This window comes from Cebus imitator, unplaced genomic scaffold (genome assembly GCF_001604975.1).
Source record: "Cebus imitator isolate Cc_AM_T3 unplaced genomic scaffold, Cebus_imitator-1.0 Scaffold56, whole genome shotgun sequence".
In the NCBI taxonomy this organism is placed as follows: domain Eukaryota; kingdom Metazoa; phylum Chordata; class Mammalia; order Primates; family Cebidae; genus Cebus; species Cebus imitator.
Genome location: NW_016107371.1, coordinates 7,256,661 through 7,283,347, shown reverse-complemented (window position 1 = coordinate 7,283,347; position 26,687 = coordinate 7,256,661). Strand labels below are relative to the sequence as shown.

General features: G+C 38.2%; 1 long non-coding RNA gene across 1 annotated transcript; it reads left to right on the top strand.

Annotated features, from left to right (window-relative positions):
* The first annotated feature begins 6,847 nt into the window (after nucleotides 1–6,847).
* On the top strand, nucleotides 6,848–12,339 carry LOC108304693. Its single transcript, XR_005200347.1, has 3 exons — nucleotides 6,848–6,923; nucleotides 12,275–12,284; nucleotides 12,330–12,339. It is a non-coding gene; the product is annotated as an uncharacterized LOC108304693 (long non-coding RNA).
* The last annotated feature ends 14,348 nt before the right edge of the window (nucleotides 12,340–26,687 follow it).

Genomic DNA, 26,687 nt, shown 5'->3' with positions numbered 1-26,687 from the left:
TGAAAGCAGAGTGAGAATCACACCCTATACTTCAATTTTGTGCCATCTTATTTGTTGAGTTTTACAAAAAGAAAGAAAAAAATCCTTCCTATAGACTGTTCATCTCCTGATGTGAAGTTAGTTGAGGCCATTTTATTTATGGTTTGCAAGGTATTATCTTTACTGGGTTACAGCTGGAGAAGTTTCCTAAGTATCAAGAGACTACTTCAAGAAACATGTGAAGAGGTGTCTCAAACTTTCTCCTGGCAAGTGTCATGGGAAGATCAGCAACAATGTTGAAATGAAACCATCTGGCACTTAAAGAGTTTGACACAAAGAGTAAGGTGCAGTTTTTAAGCCATTCTTTAAAAGAAAGCTGTCTTTGGCTTAATGGATAACTAATGGATAATATTTAGACAATGATTTGTCACCCAGTCTTCTGCCACATAGTAATGAGAGATGCAGAGAAGCAATCAAGTTATGGGAGAGAAAAGATAGAAGTAAACATGGAAAATGGAAAACCTCAGTAAGAATAAGCCTCAGTGAGTATTCTATCCCATTGTCTCTTTTTTATAGGTACAATGGGTGGTTGGAGAGAACCAAGATCCACTAAAATTCTTGATTATGGCATATGCTGCAAAATAACACACTTCTTAAATGAAGAACAAAGGAGCCAGCTTCATGGCTGAATGATGAGGTGATGCAACTTATGAGTCTGAAACCTTCAAAACTAAGAACATTTGAGTTTTTGTTAGAAGGATCTATTTTTGAAACATCTGAAGACTTTCACCTTAAAAACTTGGAGGCATACATTCCTTGATAAATCTTAGTCTTGGCTCCTGGCTGGTCTCTGTTTGGTGGGGTGAGAAGGTAAAAGAGGATGTTTTTCTTTCTCTGTGACAGGAAGGATAAGTACTACTGAATTTAAGCAGCTCTTATCACATTGATAGAAGATATTCTTAGAAGAATTATTTTTATCTCTTTATATACAAAGCAATGTTAATGAGTTTCAACTATGTAAAAGGCATGGTAGGTACATGGGGAAAGCCAAAAATGAGTAACATTATTCAAGCCTTCAAATTCTTATGATCCAGAAGAAAAAAAATACAAGTACTCAAAATACAAGAAAAAATACATGTACTCAAAAAATTATTAAACATGGTAGAATGGGGAAAATTTTGTGAAAATGATATATAGGTTCTGTAATATCTCTAAAAATAGAGAGAGCACTTTTTGATGTGGAAGATACTAAATGTTTTCTAGCATTATCTCAAAGCTGAATTTCCCCTCACCATTTTTAAAGTTGTACCAACTTTCAAATGAATCCATGCAATCCCTTTGAATTCAATTGTGAGGCTTTTGTTTATCCTTTTTTTCTCATTGAACTGTTTCTTATTGTTTCTATATGATAAATATCAGAAGTGTTTGGTTGTTTTTCAGTTTTGGAATATTGTTTCTCTCCTAATTTCTCATTCTAGAGAGAATATGTATTAGAGTTATTAAACATATGTTGGAGATTTTCATTCCATCCTCAATATTTCTTCTTTTTTCTAATATAATTTATTTATTCATCAATGAATTCATAATTAATAAATTCAGGAATAACATGCATATAATATGTTAGGTACCATGTTACTGAACCATATACATATCTATATATATCTACTTATCTATCCTCTATCCACCTACATATCTCTCTCTTGCATATAAGGTTAATTTCTCAGATCTGTTTTCACATTTACTAATTCTCCCTCTTTATTTGTATTTAATACACTGTATAAAGTTTATATATTAAGATTTTTCTTTCAGTTATAGTTTTCATTTCTAGGGTTTTCATTTTATTCTTTTTCAAAACTGCCACTTTTAAGGAATGTTATCCTTATGATTTTTATTTCTTCCTTCTTTATATCTTTGAACATTTAAAGTAAATTTGTTTTCACGTTGTCCTGTAATCTATTGGCTTTAGCATATGAATTCTCATTTGTTGAGACTCCTGGCTCTGGCCAGGTAGAGTGGCTCTTGCCTGTAATCCCAGCACTTTGGGAGGTTGAGGTGAAAGGATCACTTGAACCCAGGAGTTTGGGACCAGCCTGGGCAACATAGTGAGATCCCACTCCATTTATTAATATATATATTATTATTAATATATATATGATTTAAAAAGAGACTCTTGGCTCTAACAAGATCTGTTTTCTTGAGTATTTCAAATTTTAGACTTTGGACCTATCTTCAGAGGAAATTGCCTTCCAAGGATGTGTCATAGTTCAGGATTGTGAAGTTATCACTTTGGTGGTTTTTGTCTACCTCTGCCAAGCCCAATAGTCTCTCAACTAGTTTCTACAATAATTTCTTGACTTCAGATTTTTTTAAATCAAGCTTGATATGTGAATTCAACCCAATATTCACAGAGTATTGGTTTAGATTTTTCCGAGAATATTAGTTTTCAACCATGACTTAGGACAGTCAGCCCATCTTTCTCCCCAAATCTCCATTTCAATGGGAAGAAATTTATAGTCTTTTTCTAGGGTATCAATTTTTAGCTGGGATTGCAACTGTAACTTCCCATGCCACCACGCCTGCAAACTCAACTTCTGCCTTACCTCTCAACTCTCTACTCTTAGGTTAAAACCTCAGTAACTTAGGAGAATGTCCAGGTTCAGTAACATTATAGGCCATATGGCATTAGCTCCCATTCACTCCTCAAGTTTCAGATTGACTCTCTTCATTTCTGGTACCACGTAGTTTTCCTTTTTTGTTTTTAAATTGAGATATGTATATGCCGGTTTTCAAGGTTGTTAAATCTATTCAGCAGTACAGTGCGTTTGGAGCAAGTGGTTGGGTATGTTAACCAACCATTTTCATCAGAAATTTCAGTTTTATCTATATGATACCACCTGGCTAATTTGAGTTTCTTTGTATGCTCAGTTTGCTTATTTTATTTCCATTAAATAAACCAGTGGATCATATAAACTGTCCAAAAAATGCAGCTTTAGATCTTGTTGCTCTGTCTTTACATGTCACGGTTGTCTCAGATAGCAAATTCCTGGAGAACAGGCATTGCACTATATGTAGACATGCATTAGCATCACTGGAAAATGAAAATAAACAGAGTAGTGTGCATGGTGCATCTGAGGATTCCATTTGCAAGGAAAAACATCTTTTTCTAAGTTAGCACCTTTCTTTCTGGCAATTCTTTTTCATGGATTCAGACTCAAAATGCAGCTTTCTTTTCATCTGGCAGTGGTGGTCATTGGTGTCTTCACATTATTACACTGTTCCTTTAGAATAAACGAGGAGTTTCACTACCACTTTTGCTTGCTGTGACCAAATCTCAAGAAATTGGAGAGTCCCCTGGCACCAGCCCTTACATGTAATTGGTTGACTTAATACTTGGTCAAATGTCACTGTCAAGCCTGAAATATAATAATGAGAAACTTTTCTCTTCTTTTCTTTTTGTGAGGATGAGGGGTAGAATTATGAACTATAAAACTGAAGTGACAGGAAGGTGTTAGGAGAAATGTTCAAAACATTGATGTGATTTATGCACATGTGGCAAACAGATGTGGTGGAGTAATAGGGACCCCCAACTCCTTTTATAAATTTGGATCACATTTGTGTCTTTCTCATACCACCACCACCACCCCCAGGTTCATAATATGCTTTATTAAAATTCTCTGTGGGATATGGATGATTAATAATTGTTGATGACAGAAATTTGGTTTTGGTAAGCTGCATAGTGAAAGATAAATACAACAGGGCTATTTTAACCTCTGTATAGTATGCTTATTAGAGTGAGACGTCTCTGTAAATTGGCCTCTGTTGAGTTTGTGTGTGATTTATGGAAATGTCACCAATGACCCTGGTTCTGGAAGAACTCTTAAAGTCTCCTTTGTTTAATTATCACTTGAGTTTCAGTTGTCAGTAGAGAAAATCATTTTTGGAAAAAATGTAATCAAGAGTCGTTAAAATGTGCTTCAAATAAAATAAACACTGGTTAGCTATCTAGGAATAAAACACAAAGAAAACCCTGAGATAGGTATTGGAAATAAAAATTTATTTGTAAACAGATCTAAATGTGATATGGTAGAGAAAGCCATGTATAGGAAAATACTGGAATATTGTTTTTTTATTCTCTTCCCAACTCTGCCATATCTAACACATCTGGAACGTTTACATAAGCCATTTAATTCTTTTTGCCTTTGTTGGGAGAGCAAATGTTCTGCAATTAGTATCTCTAATATGATTTGAAATAAAATTTTTAACAAAACAACAAATGTTGATGAGAGTTGCATCTGTATGGCCAGAAACTCAAATCGTACAAATGTGTTTACAAGAAAGAATTGGTATTTCTCTTCTCCTTCCCAATTCCTCAATATCGTTTGTCTAAAAGCAACTACTATAAGTTTGAAATCATTAAAGTCCTAACATTATAAGTTAATCTGTCAAATAGGAATATTGAAATGTATCACAAGTTACAATACAAATTTAATATTCCTTACTTCCCACAATGAGTTGAAACTGGTTATTTGTAAAGCTGGTAATTATAGCAATACCAAATAACTGCCCTCTAATTCAAATGATATATTTGAAAAAGATAAAGGAAAATATTTTTTAAATAATCAAAATATGCTAGATGTGTCATGAATACTGACGGTGAAATTTTGCTTTGGACTGGGACTTCATCACACAGAACTAAAAGATTATATAGCTTGATGTCTTGATTTGCAATTTTCTAAAGTCCTCCATTTCTCCCAAGCAAGAATATGGCTGGCAGTTGTCTGGAAGTCACAAAAAACGATTGCTGGATAGGGGCCTCCTACAAAATGCTACAAAAATCAGTATGAGGCAAGTCTTTACTTAATGTGTGGGGTTAAAGGAGAAAAAGAATAGAACTCCCATGCTTTACTTCATGCCCTCATTTTTCATTCAATTAGGGTAAATTATAAAACCAGTAACAAAAATGAAAACACACATGGTAACAATATCATAATGCATTTGAGAAATAATGCAGAAGATGGACTTAACCACCTTAAAAAAATTTGGGGAAACTATTCAGGAGTCTAAATGGAAGTCTGGAATTTTGATTACTTAGACAACTTTCCTTCAGCTCTGTTGAGATCATCAGTTTCCCTCTCACCTCTATCAGTAATAACTAGTAACTCAGTTTTATAATATCTGTCTCATAAAGAATGTATAAAAAGCTTTCCAAAGGAAAAAAAAGAGTGAGTGTTGTTACATTTTTCATTTCTTTAGAATGTTTTGTCCTCCATCTGAAAGTGGGTTAAGATATTTAGACTTGAATAACTGGAAAGTCGCTTGATTCTTTTCTAAATTGAAGTGTCTTGGTGGTTGACAATTGAGGAATGATTTACAATTCCTGGAGTACTTTGTGGATTTGGTTTTTTAAAACCGGTTCTTAATATTCAAGCTATTTGGAAGTTGGAGCTTGAATAATAGCTAGTGATTTTTAAAATGTGGAGTTTGTTCAGTTTGAAGTATATGTCCAAACTGACATATTTTCAAAAATACAAATTACCACATTCAATTGTCCTGGAAGCCAATGGAGAAGCAGTAATTTGTTTTCTCCAAATTGTGAAATAAGTTGATGTGCAAAAATTTAAAAACTAAGGAAAGCAGACTTTCCTGCACAGGTGTTATCATCCCAGTATACTCCCCATTCATTGTAGTATAGCCCTGTAATGATATCATTTGTTTCCAGGTATCACCAGTTCAAATCCAGAGAGTAAGGGAGACAGCCACAACTTCTTATATATCCTCTCAGGAAAAAAAAAAAAAAAAGCTAATGTTCTATTAATTCAGACTTTCAAAAATGAATTTAAATATGCTGGTATCTCATGAGTGTAGCAGTTTTGAATTACCCTAGCAAGGGAACCAGTTCAACTCTTGACTACTCTTAGCTAACATGAACAAAATAATGAATCTTTTTATCTTTTCTGAAACTAGTCAGTAAATGTTGAAAGTACATATAAGCCTAAATAGCATTTTAAATAATGGGAAAAGGCAACTGAATAACTAAGAACTTGAAACTGGGTTTATAACTTACCTGACATTCTATTCTTATCACTTACAATTTTGCTAAATAAGACGTACATTCTCTCTTTCTTGAAGGAAGATCTAAATAAAAATAAAAATACTTTTAAAAATGAAGAAGGCGGCTGAGCTGGGCATGGTGGCTCATGCCTATAATCTCAGCACTTTGGGAGGTCGAGGTGGGCAAATCACTTGAGCCCAGGAGATTGAAGGCTGCCTGGGCAACATTTCCCTATTTTCTGTAGAAAGCCCCATCCCTACAAAAATTAGTTAGGCATGGTGGTGTGTACCTGTAGTCTCAACTACTCAGGAGTCTGAGGCTGGAGGATCACCTGAGTCTGGGGAGGTTGAGGCTGCAGTGTACCATGATTTTGCCACTGCATTCCAACCTGGACAACAGAGCGAGACCCTGTCTCAAAATAACAACAATAGAAAGAAAAAGAAGGAAGGAAGGGAGGGAGGGAGGGAGGGAGGGAGGAAAGAGGGAGAAAGAAAGAAGGACCATCTACTTATTCTTTCCTTAATTCTGCAATTACTTAGCACCCCTATGTGTTAAATATCTTGCCAGGAACTGTGTAAAGATTTTAAAACAAAGAAATAAACAAAATGCAACAACAAAAAACTACAATCTGTGACTTTTAGTAGATTGTATTGAGGACAGAAATATAACTATTACCTAATAAAAATGCTACACAGTATAGCTGCTATAAAAGATGTATGTGGAAAATTCTATAGGAATACAGAGAAAGGAAGGACTTGCTACCCCTAGAGAAACTAGAAGTCCCATAATCTATGTCTCATGTTGGTGTTCGGCAGGTGTAAGGATGATCATGATCAGGAGGAGCATGAGCAAGAATAGAGCTGTGGACAGAAATACTTGGGATCAGATATTGGTAAGTATGCTCGAGTCACATTAATGGGGTCCCTCTATAGCATATTAAGAAATCTATTTGTACTCAGTATAAGCAAAGAAGAAGTTATTTTTTCTTTTTTTATTGCATTTTAGGTTTAGTGGTACACGTGAAGAACATGCAAGATTGTTGCATAGGTACACACACGGCAGTGTGATTTGCTGCCTTCCTCCCCTTCACCTATATCTGGCATTTCTCCCCATGCTATCTCTCCCCAACTCCCCACCCCCTGCTGTTCCTCCCCTATTTCCCTGTGACAGACCCCAGTGTGTGATGCTCCCTTCCCTGTGTCCATGTGCTCTCACTGTTCAACACCCACCTATGAGTGAGAACATGTGGTGTTTGATTTTCTGTTCTTTTGTCAGTTTGCTGAGAATAATTGTTTCCAGTTTCATCCACGTCCCTACAAAGGACACAAACTCATCATTTTTTATGGCTGCATAGTATTCCATGGTATATATGTGCCACATTTTCCCTGTCTGGTCTATCATCAGTGGGCATTTGGGTTGGTTGCAGGTCTTTGCTCTTGTAAACAGTGCTGCAATGAACATTTGTGTGCATGTGTCCTTATAGTAGAACTGTTTATAATCCTTTAGATATATACCCAGTAATGGGATTGCTGGGTCAAATGGAATTTCTATTTCTAGGTCCTTGAGGAATCGCCACACTGTCTTCCACAATGGTTGAACTAATTTACACTCCCACCAATAGTGTAAAAGCGTTCCTATTTCTCCACATCCTCTCCAGCATCTGTTGTCTCCAGATTTTTTAATGATCACCATTCTAACTGGCGTGAGATGGTATCTCAATGTAGTTTTGATTTGCATTTCTCTAATGACCAGTGATGATGAGCATTTTTTCATGTTTGTTGGCCTCATGTATGTCTTCTTTTGAAAAGTGTCAGTTCATATCCTTTGCCCACTTTTGAATTGGCTTGTTTGTTTTTTTCTTGTAAATTTGTTTTAGTTCTTTGTAGATTCTGGATATTAGCCCTTTGTCAGATGGGTAGATTGCAAAAATTTTTTTCCCATTCTGTTGGTTGCTGATTCATTCTAATGACTTTCTTTTGATGTGCAGAAGCTGTCGAGTCTGATTAGGTCCCATTTGTCTATTTTGGCTTTTGTTGTCAATGCTTTTGGTGTTTTGGTCATGAAGTCCTTGCCTATGCCTATGTCCTGAATGGTTTTGCCTAGATTTTCTTCTACGGTTTTTATGGTGTTAGGTCTTATGTTTAAGTCTTTAATCCATCTGGAGTTGATTTTAGTGTAAGGTGTCAGGAGGGGTCCAGTTTCTGCTTTCTGCACATGGCTAGCCAGTTTCCCCAACACCATTTATTAAACAGGGAATCCTTTCCCCATTGCTTGTTTTTGTCAGGTTTGTCAAAGATCAGATGGTTGTATATGTGTGGTGTTGCCTCTGAGGGCTCTGTTCTGTTCCATTGGTCTATATCTCTGTTTTGGTACCAGTGCCAAGAGTTTTTTAAGATTGCCAAGCAGTGGGACTGACATGATCAGATTTGAGTTTACACAGACCACTCAGGACTATTCAAGAAATGTATTGATGGGAACAAGACTCTCGGGAGGAAGAACAAATAGGAGGCTATTGCAAAGATGAAAACCTGAACATCCCCTGCCCACACACACACAACAAACAGAGTGGAATGAAGAGGAAAGGGATGAAAATTAAGTTCCTCAATCCCAACACACTATTCTACATGCCAGTCTCTGTGTCCATTCATGTCCCTCCCCTAACAAGCTCTCTCTGTGATATGATTTGGATTTGTCCATCTTGAAATATGATTCCCAGTGTTGGAGGTGATTGGATCATGGGAACAGATCCCTCCTTAATGGTTTAGCACTCTCCTCTTGGTGATGAATGAGTTTTCACTCAATTATTTCACAGGAGAGCTAGCTGTTTAAAATAGTCTGGGATCTCCTCCCTCCTCTCTCTTGCTCCCTCACTTGCCATGTGATGTGTCTGTTCCTGCTTCTCCTTTTGCCATAAGTAAAGCTCCCTGAGGCCCCTCTATAAGCCCAGCAGATGCCAGTGCCATGCTTACTGAATGGCCTGAAGAACCATGAGCCAATTAAATCTTTCTTTATAAATTACACAGTCTCAGGTACTCCTTTACAGCAACACAACCATGAACTAAAACATCTGCTACACTTTTTGCACATTCTACAAATTTCCCATTTACTTCTTTTAAAAATTGTCATATATTTCAGAGTTAGGACGGTGATAAGGACTAATATAATGAACACCTCTAAACCCACTACTCAGTTTGGGAGATAAGGCATTAATACTGATTAATCCTTCTGTGTGGCCCTCTGTGTTGATAAATGTAGCTTCAGTTCCATGATTTTTATTGCTAAGTGGTGTATAATTATGTAAACATACCAAGATTTATTTATCCATGTCTTGTAAATAGAGATGGATTGTTCCAGCTTTTTCCTGTTACAAGTAACACTGTTATAAAAATTATTGTCTGTCACTTTCTATACAGAGAAGATACTTTTTAGGTATAAACATAAAAGCAAAATCATTGTCAGAGTAGGCATTTTCAGATTCATTAGATATTGACGGATTGCTCTCCAAAGTGACTATACCAGTTACACTCTCACCAGCAAATTAAAAAATTAAATTTAACTGAAAATGTAAATAAAACAAAACCTCTTAGTGTTCCACGACCCCCCAATACTCAATATTGTCAGACCTTTTAATTGTTACCAGATTGTACCAGGCCTTTTAAGCCACTGAGTATTCTCTAGCTTTTGCTGTAAGTGAGATGTGAAGCTACTGGAGAAGTTTAAACAGAAGGATGAAATTACGTGATTATTCTGGCCACTTAGGGAACAGACTATAAAAAGAAATGGGATGGAAGAAGCAAGACCAAATAAGTGGCTGTTGTATAACCAATTCAAAATATAATGGAGAATTAAACTAGTGTGGTAGCAGTGGACAAGTGCAAACTAGAAATATATAAGGCAGAATATGTAAGAGTGGACTCCTAGTTTTCGAAAGGAGTAACTGACAGAATTCAGTTCTTGTTTACCAAGATGGGAAGGATTGCAGGAGGAGCAGGGTTGGAGGGAAGATCAGGAGTCAGCTTGGGCTTGATATCTTTGAGAAGACTATTAGCTATTCAATTAAAGATAGATGAGTCTAGAGTAAATATGATAGAACATATTTACAAATAAGATGCAAATAGGAGAGTTTCCTTAGGTTTTAAGCAAGCTTTTCTCTTCTTAGACACCACTAAGTGATAGTCTAATTGGAAGCTTACTTAAGCCAGGGAAGATCAAGTGACAGAAGGTTGTTTGTTCTCAAACTATCTTTACTACATGGAGTTAACCTTAAGTAAAAAGCCATTTGTCTCAACATGTAACATTTGCCTTCACATATAGTCATCAACATGTGCTATTAGCTCTATTAAACATGGAATCTCAAAGAGTCTCTGCAAATAAGAAGGAATAATTAGCACTCCTAGCTGGGTGCAGTGCTTCATGCCTATAATCCCAGTACTTTGGGAGGCTGAGACAGGAGGATTGCTTGAATCCAGAATTTTGAGACCAGTCTGGATGATGTAATGAGACCTTATCTCTACAACATTTTCAAAAATTGCCTCGGCATTGCTACTTGGGAGGCTGAGGCAGGAGGATGGCTTGAGCCTGGGAGTTCAAGGCTGCAGTGAGCCGTGATAGACCACTGCGCTCCAGTCTGGGTGACAGATCGACACCCTGTCTTTTATACCTCATCCCCTTCCCACCCTTTCCTCCTGAGTCTCCAAAGTCTGTTGTGTCATTCTTATGCCTTTGCACCCTCATAGCTTAACTACACTTATGAATGAAAACATATGATATTTTGTTTTTCATTCCTGAGTTACTTCACTCAGAATAATAGTTTTCAATCCCATGCAGGTTGCTGCAAATGCCATTAATTATTTCCTTTTGTATGGCTGAGTAGTGTTCCATTGTGTATATATACTACAGTTTCTTTCTCCACTCGTTGATTGATGGGCAGGCATTTGGGCTGGTTCCACATTTTTGTCATTGTGAATTGTGCTGCTATACACATGCATGTGCAAGTATCTTTTTCATATAATGACTTATTTTCCTCTGGGTAGATACCCAGTAGTGGGATTGCTGGATCAAATGGAGGTTCTATTTTTATTTCTTTAAGGAATCTCCACACTGTTTTCTGTAGTGGTTGTACTAGTTTACATTCCCACCAGCAGTGTAGAAGTGTCCCCTGTTCACCACATCCATGCCAACATCTATTATTTTTTGATTTTTTTATTATGGCCATTCTTGCAGGAGTAAGGTGATATTACATTGCGGTTTTGATTTGCATTTCCCTGATCATTAGTGATGTTGAGCATTTTTTATATGTTTGTTAGCCATTTGTATATCTTCTGTTAAAAATTGTCTATTTATGTCCTTAACCCACTTTTTGCTGGGTTTGTTTGTTTGTTTCTTGATAATTTATTACAGTTTATGGTAGATTCTGGATATTAGTCCTTTTTCAGATATGTATATTGTGAAGATTTTCTCCCACTCTGTGGGATGTCTGTTTACTTTGCTGACTGCTCCTTTTGCTGTGAATAACTCTTTAGTTTAATTAAGTCCCAACTATTTATCTTTGTTTTTATTGCATGTGCTTTTAGGTTCTCAGTCATGTGATTTTTTTTTGAGGGTGTCAATGAACCTTATTTTGTCATATTACCAGAGTCCTACTTCCTTCTCATTTGGGCAGGCTCTGTTAGAAGGAAGGTCTAGGGCCCAAAGCTGTTGTTCTGAGTCTTTTGTCCCATAGGGTGTTCCATTGATGTAGTACTCTCCCTCTTTTCCTAGGGATGTGGCTTCCTGAGATCTGGGCTGTAGTGATTGTTATCTCTTTTCTGGATCTAGTCACGTAGCAGATCTACCAGGCTCCTGGCTGGTACTGGGGGTTGTCTGCAGAGAGTCCTGTGATGTGAACTGTCAGTGGGTGTCTCAGCCATGGATACTAGCACTTACTCCGGTGGAGGTGGCAGGGGGAGTAAATGGACTTTGTAAGGGTCCTTAGTTGTGGCTGTTTAATGTACTGTTTTTGTGCTGTTGATCTCCTGCCAGGAGGTGGCACTTTAATTAATTAATTAATTAATTAATTTATTTATTTATTTATTTTTGAAACAGAGTCTCACACTGTTGCCCAGGCTGTAGTACAGTGGTGCAATCTCAGCTCACTGCAATCTCCACCTCCTTGGTTCAAGCAATTCTCCTGCCTCAGCCTCCTGAGTAGATGGGACTACAGCCATGTGCCACCACACCCAACTAATTTTTTTGTATTTTTAGTAAAGACAAGGTTTCGCCATGTTGGCCAGGATGGTCGAGGTGGCACTTTAAAAAGAGCAACAGCTGTGGTAGTATGGAGAGGATCAGGTGGTGGGTGGGGCCCTAGAACTCCCAAGAGTATATGTCCTTTGTCTTCACCTACCAGGGTGGTTAAGGAACGACTATCAGGTTGCAGTAGGGCTAGGTATGTCTGAGTTCAGACTCTCCTTGGGCAGGTCTTGCTGCAGGTGCTGTGAGGATGGGGGTGTGGTTCCCAGGTCAATGAAGCTATATTCCTAGAAAGCTTATGACTGCCTCTACTGTGTCATGCAGGTTGTCAGGGAAGTGGGGGAAAGCTGACAGTCACAGGCCTCACCCAGCTCCCTCACAACCCAAAAGAACAATCTTACTTCCATCCTGCCCCCCGCAATGACACTGAGTCTGTTTCCAGGCAGTGGGTGAGCAAGGCTGAGAACTTGCCCCTGGCTACCCACCTCCCAGCTGTGAAAGCAAGAAGGGCTTTTGTGCTTCCCTGCCTGTGGAGTCTGCACACTGGATTCATGCCTTCCCCTGAGTTCTGGCCAAGAGTCTTCTCATTAAATTGGAATTGTTACAAAGTTCAGCTAGAGGTTTCCTTCTCCCTGTGGCCTTTTCCCAGTACCTCAGGCAGCCTGCCCCAAGAACCCCTGTAAGGCAAGGCAGAAATCGTTTCCTAGGGACCTAGAGAGTCCACAGGTTGGGGATGAGAGTTTTTAAGGACAACTTGGTAGGTGGAGGGAAGCCAGTGATCCAGAAGTGCTGATTGGTCAGGTCAGAGATGAAATCCTAGGGAGTTAAAGCTGTCTTATGCTGGGTCAGTTCCTGGGTGGGGTGGGGTACAAGATCAGATGAGCCAATTTATTGGTCTGGGTGGTGCCAGCTGATACATCAAGTGCAGGGTGCACAAAATATCTCAAGTACTGATTTTAGGAGCAGTTTAGGGAGGGTCAGAATCTTGTAGCCTCCAGCTGCATGACCCCTAAACCATAATTTCTAATCTTGTGGCTAGTTTAGTCCCCAGGCAAGGAGGGGATTTGCCTTGGGAAAGACCTGTTATTATCTTTGTTTTAAACTATAAACTAAATTCTTCCCAAAATTAGTTCAGACTATGCCCAGGGATGAACAAGGACAGCTTGGGGGTTAGAAGAAAGATGGAGTTGGTTGGGTCAGATCTCTTTCACTGTCTCAGTTACAATTTTGCAATGGTAGTTTCAAAGGTACTCATTAACATTAGTCAACCAAATAAAAATTATAAACTGAAAGCTATCCTTGGAATCAGTTTAAATATGCATTCCCCAAAATTTGTCTAGATTGTTGTTTTTTTCCATAATGCTTTCACTTAAAAACTGTTCTTAATATGTAATGTTCATATACAGAATTTTTTAATGGCTTTCTACCTCCTACTCAGTGACTTCATTTGGATTCTGAGGGCTTCCGCAATCTAACTTCAACCTGCCTACCCAGTCTCCATGCCCACTAACTTGCTTCTTTTTTTATAATTAAGACAGATTCCTTATTGACCCCAGGGCACACAACGTAGCCTGTTCTCATTGCTTGACTCAAGTTCTCCACACCAAGTGCTCTTTATATTCCTCTAAATTCATCGAAATCTCCCCCATTTTTCAAGGCCCAGCTCAAATTCCACCCTCTCCCTAGCAAGTTTTCCTGTATAGCACTAGTTTTCATCTCTCTCCCTCTTCTCTGAAATAATTAAATGAGTCATTCAACAAATATTTAGATGTTAAGTGCCCAGCTTTCTGCTAGTATGGGACAAAAATATATTTTCCCTGCTTTGTAGTCACACTGCCTAGATTTGATTTCGTTCTATCCAATGTGCTAAGCTCTTTGACCTTGGATAGCTGCTTCACCTCCTTATACATCTATTTTCTCATTTTCAAAATGGTACAATAATACCTACCTTACTAGTTTGTTGTTATTATTAAAGAAGATAATTACTTAAAGCTTTAAGCAGGGTACTTTATTTAGTGATATGGTTTGGCTCTATGTCCCCACCCATATCTCATCTTGAATTGTATTCCCATTATTCCCATGTGTTGTGGGAGGGACCTGGTGGGAAATAATTTGAATCTTGGGGGCAGTTTCCCCATACTGTTCTTGTGGTAGTGAATAAGTCTCATGAGATTTGATGGTTTTATCAGGGGTTTCCACTTTTGCATCTTCCTCATTTTTTCTCTTACCTCTGCCATGTAAGAAATGCTTTCACCTCCCGCCATGATTCTGAGGCCTTCCCAGCCATGTGGAACTGTAAGTCCAATTAAACTTTTTTTTCTTCCAATCTCAGGTATGTCTTTATCAGCAGCATGAAAATGGACTAATACATTCAGTGAAATGTTTAGTGAATGGTTGTTGTTTTGTTATATGAGACAGAACTGTGAGCAGGCAGTTCGATGTAAGAGTGCTGTGACAGAGTTGAACAGAGTGCTGTGAAACTGCATAGGAGAGGCATCTAATCTAACCTTATTGATCAGGACAGGCTTCCCAGAGGAAGGGATTTCTAAACTGAGGCTTGATGGGTGAGTAAAACTCCTACATATGTCACAAAACTGGCTGTACCACTCCGTTGTATGCTTAATTTTGTATGTAACAGCATTCTTTCATAAGTTTCTCAAGAAATGCTTTTTCTGCCATTGCATCCTTTTTAACCCATTCTTACCCATAACATCATACACACAATTCTTCTCCAACACACACCCTCCAACTCTCACCCAGCATTCTTCAGAATGTTTAAATACAAGATGGGTGATTTCACCATGAAATTATGAATTAGAAGTATGATTAAAATACAGAAATAAAATGTAACCTATTGAGTCTAATTTCACTTTGCAACACATTTCCATAATGGCTAAAACCTAATCTCATCAAATGGCTAAAAGTCATATTTCTACTTCATAATTTCATGGTGAAATCACCTATCTTGTACTTGAACATTCCCAAGAATGCTGGGTGGGGTTTGGAGGGTGGGTTTTGGGGGAAGGAATAGCGTGTATGATTTTATGGATAAGAAATGGGTCCACAAAGATGTAATGCCATGAAAATTCTCTTTTGAATCATTTGTTTTTTTTTTTTTTGAGACAGGGTCTCACTCTGTCACCCAGGTTGCAGGGCATTGGCACAGTCACTGCTCAGCCTCAACTTGCAGCCTCGACCTCCTGGGCTCAAGTGATCCTCTGGCCTGAACTTCCCTAGTAGCTGGGACCATAGGCATGCACTACCATACCTAGCCAATTTTTAAATTTTGTTTGTAGAGATGGGATTTTACTATTGAACTTCTAGACTGAAGTGATCTGGAAATGTGAGTCAATGAAACCTCTTTCCTTCATAAATTATCCAATCTCATGTATTTATAGCACTGTGAAAATGGACTAATACAGATACCAGGAGTGGGGCACTGGTATAAAGATACTTGAAAATATGGAAGCGACTTTGGAACTGGACAACAAACCGTGGCTGGAACAGTTTGGAGGGATCAAAAGAAGAGAAAACAGGGAGATGTGGGAAAGTTTGGGACCTCCTAGAGACTTTTGGAATGGTTTTGACCAAAATGCTGATATTGATATGAACAATGAAGTCCAGGTTGAGGTGGTCTAAGATGGAGATGAGGAACTTACTGGAAACTGGAGTAAAGGTCAGTCTTGCTATACGATAACAAAGAGACTGGTGGCATTTAGCCCATGCCCTAGAGATCTGTGGAACTTTGAACCTGAGAGAGATGATTTAGGGTATCTGACAGAAGAAATTTCTCACCAGCAAAGCATTCAAGAGGTCACTTGGTTGATTCTGAAAGCAATTAGTTATGTATGCTCACTAAGAGGTGGTTTGAAATTAGAAAACCCCATTTTCTGGGGAGAAATTCAAGTTGGCTGCACGCATTTGCACAACTAATGAAGAGTCAAATGTTATTAGCCATGCCAATGGGAAAAATGTCTCCAGGGCATATCAGAGATCTTTGTGGTAGCCCCTCCCATCACAGATCCAGAGGCCTAAGAGGAAAAAGTGGTTTTTGTGGGCCTGCTGCTCCACTGCTCCCTGCAAGAGAAGCCCTGGGACTTGGTGTTGTGGATCCCAACCACTCCAGTTTCAGCCATGGCTAAAAGGGGCCAAGGCACAGCTCAGGCCATTGCTTCAGAGGATGAAAGCCCTAAGCCTTGGTGGCTTCTGGTGGTGTTTGGCCTGCGAGTATGCAGAAGACAAAAGAACTTTGAGAATCTCTGCCTCGATTTCAGAGGATGTATGGAAACACCTAGATGTCCAGGCAGAAGCCTGCAGCAGGCTGCAGCAGGGGCGGAACCCTCATGGAGAACCTCTGCTAATGTAGTGTGGAAGGGAAATGTGGAGCTGGAGCCCCCACACAGAGTCCCCACTGGGGCACTGCCTAGCAGAGCTGTGAGAAGAGATCCACCATCCTTCAGACCTCAGAATTGTAGATCCACTAACAGCTTGCACCATGAACCTGGAAAAGCTGCAGGCACTCAATGCCAGCCTGTGAAGGATCTTTCTAAGGCTTTGGGAGCCCACTCCTTGCATTGGCCTGCCCCAGATGTGACATATGGAGTCAAATAGACCATTTTGGAGCTTTAAGATTTAATGACTGCTCCACTGGATTTTGGGCTTTCATGGGTCCCATAGCCCCTTTGATTGGCCAATTTCTTCCATTTAGAATGGGAATATTTACCCAATGTCTATACCCTCATTTTAACTTGGAAGTAAGTAACTTGCTTCTGATATTACAGGTTCATAGGCAGAAGGGACTTATCTCAGATGAAACTTTGGACTTGGACTTTTGGGTTAGTGCTAGAATGAGTTAAGACTCTGGAGGACTGTTGGGAAGGCATGACTGGTTTTGAAATGTGAAAAGGGCATGATATTTGGGAGGGGCCAGGGGCAGAATTATAGATTTGGCTCTTTGTCCACACTCAAATCCAATCTCAAATTGTAATCCCCACATGTCAAGGGAGGGAACTGTAATCCCCACGTGTCAAAGGAGGGAAGTGATTGGACCATGGGGGCAGTTGCCCCCATGTTGTTCTCATGATAGTGTGTGAGTTCTCACAAAAGCTGCTGGTTTTAATAGTGTTTGGCAGTTCCCCTTTTGTTTCCTCCCTCCCTCCTGTCACCTTGTGAAGAAGGTACCTGTTTCACCTTAACTTCCACCATGATCGTAAGTTTCCTGAGGCCACCCTAGCCATGTGGAACTGAGTCAATTAAACCTCTTTTTTAAAATAAATTACCCAGTATGGGCATTTATTTATAGCATTGTAAAAATGGACTAATGACTAAACGGCAATACTTTTTTTGAATATATATCTCATTTTACTGTATATAATTTAACAATTAAATCTTGGAGTATTACCAAAATAGATAATTCTGGAAATAACAGCTACCTGATACTGCTTGGGAGCTTCTTTCTTTTGGATGACATCAAGATTCACAGTATTTTCTCCAAGACCCATTAAAGGGGGATATTTCTCTGAGTTTCAGATAGAAAGCAGAATACAGCAGTTACGTAAAAATCAACTTACACATTTTAAATAAGTGGCCTCATTTAGATCTCACAGATCCACATTACAAAGGATGCTTGTTATAAATTATTTTTTAAAAGTAAATGCTATAATAATCCTGCATTTGGAATCAATTGAAATGCACAAATGCCATTAGGTTGACTTTTGAACTCCTCTGATTTGTAGCAAAGATAAGAATAAATGATGGACTAATTAATGTGTGCACAAGTTTTAAAGTCTCTATATCTTGACAAGTTAATGAATATGGTAAATGGTCATTTCAAGCTACCTTAAGTGCATTAAGCACTTTAAACTCCGGTCAAATCTGAGGTCCTGTCATTGATACTGGGGAATGTTTTCAGCTTCTTAGTCTTCTTTGGGACTGTGGTCCCAAGTCAGGCCCTCTCCGATTGTCCATCTTGCTACAAACACTGGCTTGTGTTTATGTCTCCTAAACTTGACTCTTTGTGAGGCTGTGGCCTTGCTTACCTTTCTGATCAGAGACCAATTCCTTATTTCTATAGCTACATGTATATACATATATAATTTTATTTGTGGGTTTGTGTTTGCTGTCATGAATTGCAGAGAAATAAAACTAAGATGTATTATCTGCTTCCTGCTTATACTTTCTGTTAGGTACTTCTTTATTTTCTTTAAACTTCACTCTTTGTGAACAGAAAGTTTACTTGCACAATGAATGTGTATGTAAGGAAATATACATATAGAAACAAATTAGGCAGAGAGACCACATTAACTTATTCAAAGTTACACATATAAAAAGAGTAGATCCATAATTAATATGCAGTACACCATACCCTCTTCCAGAGAGCATTTCTCAAAGTCTACTTGCAACATCCCCTCAGGCACTTGTTTAAAAAGTACATTTGTGGTTTCCACCCGTCTCATGGAAATCTAGAGATGAATCCCAGAAACACTGCCCTAGTGTATCCAGAAAGTTCGTAGAAATGATAGACTTTTAAATGATCAAGAAACACTGCAATAAAGGATGTGAAATCCCACTTTTCCACTTGAAGTGTAGTTTTATGGAAAGTGTCAGACATCTGAATATAAGAGCTTATTGTGACAAATGTCTTTTCAGGATGATTATGGCGTTATGCTAAGTTGATACCAATAAATCTTTTCTACAAAGCACAAGTCTTGGTCCAGGCTGACAGTAAATCATTTTCCCTGGCATCACAGTTTCAAAAGGAAAGCCAGTGAGGACAATGTTATAAATGTTGCATTTTTGGCACTAGCTTTCTAAAGATTAGTTGCATTGGAATAAATTTTTTCTCATGACCTGTTTTTAAATTAAGAATAGAAAAATATAGTCATTCATCCATGTAGAAATAATAAAGACTGGAAATGGAAAGTAAACCAGAGACCAAAACCCACAAAAGGAAAGCAGCATTCTATGCATTAAATGCACAGCCTTCTTTTTTTTTTAATGATAAAGTGAAGGTATACCACATTAACAGTCAGTGAGACACCAAAAAATGTTAATTAACAAATAAGACTTTATTAGTCTGCTAGTTAGCACTAATTTGTGTTATTAAGAATTTCTAGATCAGAACAGCGACTCAGAGCTGTAACGCTGGTACTTTGGGAGGTGGAGGGAGGCAAATTGCTTAAGCCCAGGAGTTTGAGACCAGGCTGGGCAATATGGTGAAACCCCATTTTACAAAAAAATACAAAAATTAACCTGGCATGGTGGCACACACCAGTGGTCTCATTTACTCAGGAGGCTGAAGTGGGAGGATTGCTTAAGCCCAGGAGGTCAAGACTGCAGTGAGCCGAGATCATTCCACTGCAATCCAGCCTGGGCAAATAGTGTGAGACACCTGCCTCAAAAAAAAANTAGAGTTTTTTGTATCAAAGAGATATGATTCGATTCTTTCTTTCCTTCACTATTTCACTTTGAATCTGGTTTTAAACAACACTGGGGGAAAAAGCCTATAACTTCCAAAATCTCAATATATGTTAAGTATGTGGAATAAATTCACCATTAAAGAAAGAGTACTTCTGCAAAGACAGTCAGTTAAAAGAAAAGAAAAGTAAAGTTGAAGACAACTGATAGCAAAGAAAGGAGAGAAAGTGCCAAGTAATAAGTAATAGCTGGCATGAAGAAGTCAATATCAACAAAAAACGGAGGGAGGAGGGAAGATGGTCCATGGATTATAGTAAAAAAACAATGTAGTTGAATTGAGATGTTACTAATCCTGATATCAGGATTGATTCAGCCCCTCTGAAAAAAGCATGAGATGTGCATAATCCTATAGCTTTTTCAACAGATTAGGCGTAAGAGCATCAGAGGTAAAGGAGGTTTCTTGATTAATGCTAATTGGTGATTGAAAATAATGATCTAATTAAGAGACATCTGTAATTCTGTTTTTTAGGGATGCATAGGATTAAACTATTAACTATTAGTTAATACTAAAATTAGTTGGCACCTGGAAGGTCAAGGCTGCAGTGAGTTGTGATTGTGTCATGGCACTCCAGCCTGGTGACACAGTGAGACCCTGTCTCAAAAAAATAAAATAATAAAATAGGCCAGGCATTGTGGCTCATGCTTGTAATCCCAGCACTTTGAGAGGCCAAGTTGGGCAGATTGCTTGAGCTCACAAGTTCGAGACCAGCCTCAACAACATGGTGAAACCCCCCCCTCAACAAAAAATACAAAAGTTAGCAGGCATGATGGTGCACACCTATAGTCTCAGCTACTCAGGAGGCTGAGGGAGGATGGCTTGAGCCCAGGAGGCAGAGTTTGCAGTGAACCAAAATCATGCCACTGCACTCCAGCCTGGATGATAGAGCCAGACCTTGTCACAATTAATTAATTAATTAATTAATTAAATTAGTTGACCCTTGAACAACATGAAAGTTAGGGGCACTGACCCCCTGCACAATAAAAAATTCCAGGTTTAACTTTTGATTTCCCAAAAGCTTAACTGCTAACAGCCTGCTGTTAACCCAAAGCCCATAACATAAACAGTTAACACATATTTTGTATGTTAATGCATTATGTATTGTATTCATTCTCACAATAAAGTAAGCTAGAGAACAGAAAATGTTGTTAAGAAAATCATAAGAAAGAAAAATATATTTACTATTGATTAAGTGAAAGTGGATCATTATATAAGTCTTCCTCCTCCTCACTGAATAGGCTGAAGAGGAGGAGGAGGGGGTTGGTCTTGCTGTCTCAGGGTGGCAGAGGCAAAAAAGATCAAGGAGGTGGAAAGGGAGGCAGGAGAAGCAGGCTCACTTGGTGCAACTTTTATTGAAAAAAATCTGCATGTACATGAAGCTGCACAGTTCAAACTTGTTATTCAAAGGTCTACTGTGTGTTATTTTTTTTTTTTAACTTTTCAACAAATAGCCTTTCCAAATGGTTAACAGAATTTTACCCCATCCTGACAAGTTGGGGGTGCATGAGAGGGAGAGGAGAAGCCAGCCCTTCCTGGCTCACCTCGAAGGTCTGCAGCTGGGCTTATCCAGTTAACGTGGAAAGGACAGGCGACAGGCCACCCAGAGTAGAATACAAGAGTTGATTTTAATTAAAGGCTGTATCTATGAAAGAGTGACAGCAAGGATGGAAACAGTCAAATAACTTGCCTGTTTATGTTAATTCTACCACCAGAGGCATCAAGAGAGGGCAGGAGTCGAAAATGGAAACACAGTGTAGCCTGTCAACTCTCACAGCTCCACTGACTCATATGGTTGCCTAAAATAGTGGTAATTGTCCCAGCACTTGTATATTCTCTCTTTGGGGTAGCTTTCTGTATTTCTTTTGATTGGATACTGCCTGTCGTAGAAACTCCAGGGAAATATGAAAAAAAGACAACTGCTGTAACCTGTATATAATATATGAAGACTTTCTGTAGCAAAGATTCTATTAGAGAATCAGTTTATAACCCTCACTGCCTACCCAGAGCAGTGCAATGAGACTCTTCTTCCCCCATATGCACTAATCTGTCCTTTTCAATTTCAGTGCCACTACTGGTGTTCCTTTTAATTTGATTTTCTCTAAAGAAAAGGCTAGAAAAGTGGCACATTATGGGATCTTCCACAGGCCCTGATGATGTGGGAAAGATGGTGTCTGGTCTTGATGGTAGTAGTCAAAATTTGAAACAAGAGTGGGCATCCCAAGCAGTATGTCTCCCTTGTCTAAGGACCAGCTACTAATGATTAATCCAAATTTGCTCTTGGCACCACAAGATTGCTCTTCTGGTCTTGTTTTGTTCAGGACATCCCTGAGAGAGTTGGTCTTTTTTGTGGAAAATCCAGTGATAGCACTTCTTCAGGGCAAGTGGTAATTAATTAATCTGTTTTCTTTCATTCAGACAATTGTTCTTCATTCCCAAGGACTAAAGTGCCCACCTTAATATTTTAATATTTAGACTGAGTATCTGTGTTTAAGTTCATCTTTTGAAATACCTTACATGTTTAGCTTTATAAAAAATTTGCTAATATGTCTGATTTTCAAAAAAGAAGTTATCTAGTATATATAATTGACATTTTTTAGTTTACTCAGCAATATTTTAAGCATGTATTTTTGACTGTACATTCTGATGACAATTCAGTATGGCTGCCCTGATATCAAATCAATTCTTACATTGGAACCAGTCATATTAAATTACTTTAGATATTGTTTTGTGATTGACATTTAAACATTTGTTTCCATTTAGTATTAAACTGAACAAGAATATGCTCACAAAAGTAAAATATAACTAAAAATTATAAATGTTTATGAATATATGTATGAAAAATCAATATTACAATTTTTCATAAAGAATAAATGAGTACAGGAAATATATTTCAGTGGCTCTTAGCATGAGCTTTACAGTCATACTGATCCCCACAGCTGTGCTGAGTACTGTGTGTCCCCTGACCAATTTAAATCCTCAATTTTTTTATCTGGGAAATAACAGTACCATCTCCTAGTATTTGGTGGGGATTAGATAAAATAACATTTGTAAAGTTTCAGGTGTGGTACGTAACATATAGTGATAATACCTGGGAGTTTTTAGACATTATGTTGATACTTACATCTTTGGTTTTGTTTTGTTTTTTGAGATGAGTCTTGCTCTGTTGACTAGGCTGGAGTGCAGTGGCATGTCTCAGCTCACTGAAACATCCACCTCCCAGGTTATTTTCCTGCCTCAGCCTCCGAATAGCTGACTATAAGAGTGTGCCACCATACCTGGCTAATTTTTGTATTTTTTCTTTAGAAGAGATGGGGTTTCACCATGTAGACCAGGCTGTTCTCAAACTCCTGGCTGCAAATGATTTGCCCACCTCAGCCTCCCAAAGTGCTGGTATTACAGATGTGAGCCACTACACCCAGCCTATGTCTTTGTTTTTTAAAGTACATAATCTCTCTCTCTCACACACACACACAAATTTGTTGTAGTATTGGAACTCTTGAAAAGCCAGATTATTAAGTATAAAATATCTTCCTTAGGTTAGTTTGAGTTGAAAAATATAATACTCTGGAAACCAATAGATCTAATTAATATAAATTGGGAGAGAAGTACTTAAACCATTAATGATAATAGAATCAAACTTAAAATCCATTATGCCCCAAATTAAACCCCTCTTCTTCACATTCCTACCCCAAATCTGCTTTGCTCATCATCTTCTTCATTTCAGTCAACAGTAAATTCATCATTCCAGGTACTCAAACTCAAAACATCTGAGTTATCCTTGACTCCTGTTTCTCCCTTCACATGCCTCAATCATTCCATCTACAAATCCTGATAGCTCTTCCTTCAAGATATTGGACTACTTATTTCCACCTCCTCTGCTATTTCACCCTGGTCTAATCTTAAACATTTTTTTTTCTAAAAATCAAAGTTCACTTTGATTTACATTTCTTTAAATATAAATAAGTATTAAAATATTTGTTAATGCTTTTTCCAATTTGCATTTTATATTTTGGGCATGACCTTCCAAAACTTCTCTCTAAGTATTTTTTAAATAAAATAAACCTCAAAATAAAGAATGCAATTTATTTTACTGCTTTTCATACACTAATGCAGTTAAAATATGTCACAAAACCTTTATTCAAAAAAATCATGGTGTAAAAATGCAGTAATTACAAACCTTTAAATTGTCATTTAATTATCGGTGTTTAATTATCATAGCAAGTTATATCACATTAAACTAGCAAGTCTTGTATCATTAACTGTGGGAGAACTCTATGTTTTTGTCAGCATTATTTCTATATCTTTTTTTGTTTCACTGTTTGCTTTTATTCTATTGGGAAAATTATTAGGACCATGAAAATAAAGCGTCAAAGAGTAGGAAGAAGACATATGCTACTTGGCCTTTTGCACTGATCCTTGCTAACCCATGTTTTCATGAGCACCAGATTCACCAAGTTTTCAAAGAGGAACAGCAAGTTTTTGATGATGAGGGAAGTTTGGATTTAATTTTCACTTTGAGACACATGGATAGTATTCCCTGAAAAAACGCTGGCATTCTGAAGATGTTCAAGTGTTCTTTCTCCAGAAGCCACCAACCACTTTAACTGTATGTGAGGCTCTGGTGGCTCTGCGCGCTGTCAAAGCAGAGGTGTTAGAAACCAGCTGCCTCCTTCATTCATCCTGTAAGATCAGACAAAGGTGTTGCTGGACTTTCCTGCCACCAATCCTTAGAGCAGCAACTAGCACACAGAATTTGACCTTACAGAAAAGCGATTCCAATTATATGGAGAAAAATATCAGGCAGCAATAAGAAAGATAACTGGGCCTGCACTTTCCATGCACCCAGGACTATTTGAACCATATCTCATGTATTATTTCATTTCATCCCTAAAATATAAACAAGCAGACAGTTGTGAGCCTTCTCCAAGCAAATAGCTTCAAGTAGAGTTATGAAGAACACCCTAAATCTTCAGGGTAGCTCAAAACTACCTTGCAGACAAATACAGAAAAAACTTAAGGTAGGCGCTTTATAACCACAGTCAATTGTGTATAGGAAATCCTTCATTAATAAGTCATATAAGCCCATTGAATAAACATTGAGTCCAAGATACTCTATGAGTATGAGCCAGAAGTGGCAATAATCTTGTCCTCACCATTGCTAAAATTGTTTCTTAACCTTATCCTTATTTGTCACATCAGAAACTTGAGATGTACTGGATTTTTAAAAAGAATTCCTGCATTATGTAACATTTGCCCTTTTCCATTTTATGTGTATATTTTTATTTTCTTAGCCAAGAAAAAATTTCCTCTGATATTATAACCAACATTTTAATATTTTTCCCCTTAGAATTGGAACAATGATTGAAGTACCACAGACATTTCTTATACAGTATTCATTCCAGGGAAGGAAAATGTTTAAACTCAAGTAGCTGCTCTTCATCACTAGCTCAGGTGGTGGAAGGAATATCACGTCTTACTAAGTGTCTCTTCTTTGCCTTTCCATCTTTCCTTTGCAAGTCTTCTCAGTTCAGTCTTTGAAGTGGAATCCACTAACAGAGAGTTCAGATGATGGCCATTGCATGTTTCTTCTCCCTAAGACCCAAGTTACCTAAACCACAAACTTGAAGTGAAATAAGCAATCTGAAATATAAGTATGATATTCTGTGCTTATTTGCTGATTCTAGAAACCTTTTATCACCTTTTGGCTCTCACACCCTGTTATCTTTCAAATGATCACTCATTACCCCTCCAAGCGGTTTATACGCTTCAGAAAATGACACTACCTCATATCTATGAATGGCAAATATGGCTCAGGCCTAAACTAAATTAGCATTAGTCTGGTTTGTAATTGTTTCAGAAAACAGCATGACCTAATTTAATTTAGGGCAATAAGACTGAAGCCTGAGACTGTAAATCAAAGGTTGAAGGAGTGGGCCAAATGTAGTATGTTAATGAGAAGCAACTAGCCGTGAGAACTGCTGGCAACAATTTTTGAACAACCAGGAAGAATCTCCTGAAAATTGAGTGGAGCTTTGGGTGGTTGCTTCTTACACAGCATAATCACGAGGCAAACCTGATTAATACACCAAAGAAAGTAACAGATCAGGTTACAGGTATCTGAGGTTGAATCTCTTGACTTACCCTCATGTTAGAACATTATCAGCAAAAAGTAAGGTAAGATGCACCAAAGCAGGGTAATGACATTCTTAGTGCTAGAAGAAACAAGTTCTCTTTCTGCTAGGTTGCTAAGCTTGGAAAATTTGAACCTGGGACCAGTGACCATCTTCCCAGCCATAATAAAAAGCCTGTTTGCAGAATGAAGCTAAACAGACACAAACTATGATGAGAGGCAGAGTTAGTGAGAGAGACAGAAAAAAGCAATAAGTCATTGGGTGCAGTGGCTTGTGTCTGTAATCCCAGTGACTGGGGAGCCTGAGACAAGAGAATTACTTGAACCCAGGAGTTTGAGGCTGCAGTGGGCAATAATGATGCTACTGCACTCCAGCCTGGGTGACAGAGTGAGATTCAACCTGTAAAATAAATAAAATAAAATAAGTTTTTTCAAAAAGGTGAAAAAGCAAAAGAGAAAGAGTGTGAGTATCAGAGAAACAGGAGTAAATAAGCAAGTAAGAGAGAGAAGAAGAAATGGGCCAGGCACCATGGCTCACACCTGTAATCCTAGCACTTTGGGAGGCTGAGATGGGTGATCACCTGAGGTCAGGAGTTTGAGACCAGCCTGGTCAACATAGCTAAAGCCTGTCTCTACTAAATACAGAAATTAGCTGGGCTTGGTGGCGGGTGCCTATAATCCCAGCTACTCTGGAGGCTGAGGCAGGAGAATTGCTTGAACCCAGGGGGTGGAGGTTGCAGTGAGCTGAGATCATGCTACTTCACTCCAGTGTGGGCAAAACAGTGAAACAGTGAAATGCCATTTCAAAAAAACAAAGAAAG